Source organism: Anolis carolinensis, unplaced genomic scaffold, assembly GCF_035594765.1.
Source record: "Anolis carolinensis isolate JA03-04 unplaced genomic scaffold, rAnoCar3.1.pri scaffold_19, whole genome shotgun sequence".
Classification (NCBI taxonomy): Eukaryota; Metazoa; Chordata; class Lepidosauria; order Squamata; family Dactyloidae; genus Anolis; species Anolis carolinensis.
Window position 1 is genome coordinate 1942663 of NW_026943829.1, and position 5356 is coordinate 1948018.

At 36.7% G+C, this 5356-nt stretch overlaps 1 long non-coding RNA gene across 1 annotated transcript; it reads left to right on the forward strand.

Moving 5' to 3' along the window:
• The first annotated feature begins 2326 nt into the window (after positions 1-2326).
• Positions 2327-4521, forward strand: LOC134294736 (uncharacterized). Its single transcript, XR_010001443.1, has 2 exons — positions 2327-2434; positions 4442-4521. It is a non-coding gene; the product is annotated as an uncharacterized LOC134294736 (long non-coding RNA).
• Positions 4522-5356: the final 835 nt, after the last annotated feature.

Sequence of the window (5356 nt, forward strand, 5' to 3'; positions counted from 1 at the left end):
TTATAATTTTACAAATTAAGCACCAAAACATCATGTTATACAACAAATTTGACAGAAAAAGTAGTTCAATATGCAGTAATGTTACGTTGTAATCACTGTATTTATGAATTTAGCACCAAAATATCTTGATATATTGAAAACATTGACTTCAAAAATGGCTTGGATTATCCACAGGCTTGGATAAGTGAGGCTTGGATTAGTGAGACTCTACTGTATATATAATAACCTGCCTGGCTGCTTCCTGCCTGGGGGGGAATCCTTTGTTTGGAGTTGTTAGGTGGCTGTGATTGGTAATTTAGACAAAAATAATTTGGAAGTTGGAAAAGGGACATTTTGAATGTAGAATTCCAGCCACACACATACACACACCCAGACCCACATGCACATCCATATATATATATATACATATATAATAACCTGCCTGGCTGCTTCCTGCCTGGGGGGAATCCTTTCTTTGGAGTTGTTAGCTGGCTGTGAATGTTAATTTAGATAAATATAATATTGAAATTGGAAAAGGGATATTTTGAATGTGGAATTCCAGCCACATACATACACATACACAGACCCACACGCATATATAACCTGCCTGGCTGCTTCCTGCCTGGGGGGAATCCTTTGTTTGGAGTTGTTAGCTGGCTGTGATTGTTACACATGGGGGAGGAATTTGGGTAAGAGTCGGAATGATATAAAGGCTATGGTAACAATGAACAATGTTAATGAATAATATACTTTGTATATATAGGAAGGTGACTAAATTTTATTCCTTAACTATAAAAATAAATGATTTTAAAAAATTAGATGCAAACTGCAGTTTGGAATGTGACATTTTAGAAAGTGTTAAGTTACATTGCTCTGATAATCTAACAGGTCATTGCTTGTTAGTGCAGTCCAAAAAGTAATTTACTACATTACCACATTTCTGTGGCTGTTACCATTGTGATACTGATATCTTCCCTCTCTGAACACCATAATTCTCAGAAGGCTCTCTTACATGGATTCCTATCCCCCAACCACCTTATATAACAGGCAGATTCCACGAGGACTGCATACAGATGCTCTGGGCAGAGATGCCGAATAGTAACTCCCTCTTCCTTCCTCAGTTCGCTCTCCTCCAAATGATTGCTGCAAATCTCATGCCTGGTTCGATTTCAGGCATGTGGAGAAAACTCCTTCCTATTCCAAACTCTTTCACAGCTTGTTCTAATCCTGCCAGTTCAAGAGAACATTCTGTGCTGCTGTTTGGGGAAGCCAACCTATAGTAAGGCACCCTCCACTCCCATCACTCAGAATGATTTTCTCTTTTGGAGCTGCCTGAAGCAGTATCTTTCACTTGGTAGAGAACTGATGAAGGCAGAAACTTTAAAGTTATCTTTCAAAATTTCCACCTAACTGGACCCAACAGTCCTGTTCATTTTTGCAGTGTGTTTCCTCCTTTACGTCTCCACATCTCTCTCTACCCACTCCCCTCATCCAAGCCTTCCTTCCTTCTTGTTGGTTCTTCTGCTTTTCATTAATGGCTCCAAATTCCACAGATAGCATAAGGCAGCCACTCATATGACCCTTCCTCTTTGACCTCTCATTTCTCAGACTGAGGCAGAAAACATTCAGTAAGACGCAAAAGTTTTATTACTATGTGTAACTGAAAGTTACTGGATTATATCCCTGACCATTAAAGGCAAGAGATTAAACTACTCCAGCTCATTACTTCAAGATATACTAAGTCATCAAAGTAACTTGATAACAAAATGCAACAAGTTATCAAAGTAACTGGTTTCTAGTCAAGCTTGATTTGTGTTGTTTCAAAAGGCACATATTACTTGTAGCAAATTACTGACAACTTGCTACAAGTAATATGCTCTTTGAAACAACACAAGTCAATATTGACTAGAAAGATTACTATGAAACTGAAAAATAGAGGTATGTGTTGTTGCTATGGGAGAAAGAAAAAAATATTTGATATACATTTTTCAGTGAACCAACTTAAGCGCATTTCCCAAAATAATAGAGATCAGAAATCCATTATTCTTTTTGCAACACACTTCATGACTCTAAAACTGTAGCAGAATAGGTTGGGACTAACTCATCCCTACATTATCATGCCCAGTGTTCACACAGCCTAAGACTATACAAAGTATATTTGATAACCTGCTTTCTTTATGAAGCTTTTGTTGTATTTGGAGCAGAATGTCTGTTATTTCAGGGCTCACTTTGGCTATTATGGTTGTCCCACTTACCTATGCTTAGTCATCTTCTGATCATGGCAAAAATGATTAATGAACCTGGCGTAGTACAAATGCATCACTGCATGTTCCTTTCCTCCAATGTACAGATCCACAGGCATCCAATGATCTGCCAAGTCTTTGTCAAATGCTCTGTTAGCACAAAACCAGGAAAAATCACCCACAGATGAAAATATGATCAAGAAAGATGAGAAGTAAGTATTGCATTTAGACTGAATATATACTGAAGAGGACTGGCAAACCGACAGAGGAGGCTTACAATTAAATGTTAGCATTAGGGAGCAACCTGGTGTTATGACATTAGAACAAAATCTATTCCAAATGTTCAATGGCTAATGAAATCTGAACTGTTGGACCACAAAATCCAATCTTTCCATTGTCTGTGTTCACAAAAATCAAGAACATTAGACAGTTATTTGAAGGTTGCACAGGAACACATAAAGGCAAGGAATATACTGTACTGGCAGAGGAGAAGGGTGATAGAAAAATCAAATAGAAATGCATTTATTGTCTAAAAACTACAAAGCTATTCCAAGGTAACCATTCCACTTAGAATGAAAAAAAAACTTTCATTTTTAAAGTATAGCAACAGGAAAAGCAAGCCAATACCTATGTTTAGAGTTGAAACAGATCAATATAAACAACAATCTTAAATAACCTCAAGTTTATTTCAAAAAAGTGTAGCAGTAAATATAAGTAAACAAGTGCAAATGTAACAGTAAATTTTGTTTGGCTTTTGAGCTGCTAATGCAAACAGTGTAGTATTTGTGTAATACTAGTGGATTTGTTGCTAAATAACATTAATTTTTTCCTCATTCCTAGTTAGAATTCTTGTCAAAATACCAACAAGAAGCCTTTCTCCAAGGATTAAACGGTCAGCAAGATGCAGTTAACAAGTTCTTGCAGACAGAGAGCCACAAATACACATAGCTCAAGAACAGTTTTTGCATATCTTTCATGCAAACCAACAGAGGCAGAGTTTGAAAACAGGAGGCAGAAAACCACTTTCATACATTATATGATTAATGTAATAATGATGCTGATATTATTCCAGACTATGACTATTTTTTTTAAAAAATGGTATACCAAATTTGACTGCATATGAGCCTATTTAACTCTTAATTGTAAGTCACCTCTGGCATATAAATGGTTTTGGCTCAGCAGAAATCAATTCAAATTACAATGGCATGTTTAAATCCACTTGTTTTAGATCAATTCTCATCAAATACTGCAAGACTTTGCTTTTGAGTAAGTAGGCAGAGCATTCTGCTATTATTCATTATAATGCCACATTTCTTACCTTAGCTATGTTTCTGTTTTTAGTTATTTATTCTTCACAGCGTACACTTGACAACTGTGATTCTGGTATAAACCAATTTCAAATGACGCATGTGAACATGTGCTCAGATCTTTAAAAAATGTATATGTGCATGTCTGGACCCTGCTTAACTTCTAAGAGAAGGCAGGATAGTTCCTCCATTGTGGCAGCACTTCTGGCTTTTTAAAATGTCTGGTGGCAGCCAGGAGTGACTGATCCCTAAAAGAGGTATTGGTGCTTTCCCTTCTCCCTGAAATTACCCCTGACCTATTTACAGGTCATAAAAAATCCATAATTTTTGCCCTTGACCAAAAATTGCAAGATGAAGGTTGGGAAGGGAATTGATTAGAAAGCTTTTCAGGTCCTGGGAGGTTTTGACAAGCTATAACATGCCTTCCAAGGTTATGAACAGATTTGTATGATGACATCAGAAGCTGCACTAAATGATATATTTTTAAAAAGCCAGCCCTTTAATTCTATTGTGTGTGAGGAAAGGACAAAAATGACAAAATCACAGAAGTTTCCCTTCCAGGAATCCTCATTCCATTGTGTTCTGTGTAAGCTAGAGACAAAAGGAGTATTCTAGTCTTTTCTTCCAATCCAGGCAATGCAGGACAGGACCAGCTAATAGGATTACAGGTAAAGCTGACTGACAGAAAACAGGACTTTGAAACTACTTACCTCTCAGTGTTATGGGGATCAGTATATCTTAAATAATACCAAGCTGAATCAACAAATGTATCCATGGTATCTGTTTCTCTCCTTGAAGGTTTCTTGCATCTGAAGAACAAAAAATATCATTATTATTATAATCAGGGTTCCACTGAGATAGACGCTATTAGGGTAGAAATTTTGTTTATATGGGTTGTTGTGTGTTTTCCAGGCTGTATGGTCATGTTCCAGAAGCATTCTCTCCTGGCGTTTCACCTACATCTATGGCAGGCATCCTCAGAGGTTGTGAGGTTTGTTTATATGATTTTCTACTATTGTTCCCTGGAGACTACATTAGAGCCAATGTGTCTAAAACAAATCTTGGATTCTTACTTATTTCACAAATATGGCTTCTAACCAAGCATGTGAAAATGAGGCTTCACAGGTCTTGGCAGAGGCGAAATCCACAAGTCTGTACTTTTCAAGTCAATTGACAATACAGGGTCATAAAAAAGAGCCACTCAAGAATTTCTGTTGTAATTACTGTTTAAAACCAGCCCTCTGTTATTTTCCTTCCTAAACTTCCTACAATTGGGCCACAAATGGAGAAAAGACATTATAAGCACTGTCATTACCACTACTTTTTCAGTGTGGATTCAATGATTTTCAGACCTTCTATTGCCAAACCTCAAAATTTTCTAGGAGCCACAATCCTTTCCTCCTTTTATCAGTATTCCAATGCAGCTGCCAAAAACTCAAAAGAATGGCAATGTGTACTGTTTGTTGGAAAATTGATATAGAAACAAAAGACTGCTGCCAACCAGATCTCTGAAACTTATCAGTGAGCCATCAAAGTCAAAATGTATCATGTTACTTAAGATTTGGCTTCACTGTATCAGGATTATAATCGTGCATATAGAGTTATAAAATATCACGTATAGGTCCCAATAAAATCAATGTGAAAAATGAAGTTCTACAGTCCAGGTTCTGATTTTTGGTAGTTACACAGTTACAAGTTTAGCTCTTTAACTATATACTTTTATTCTTGACAATCTTTTGACCTTATAACCCCCTTCTGAAATCTCAAATGAATATGGGCTAGTTGTAGTTTCTCAAAGAATTCTATATGAATGGTAGAATCACAGAA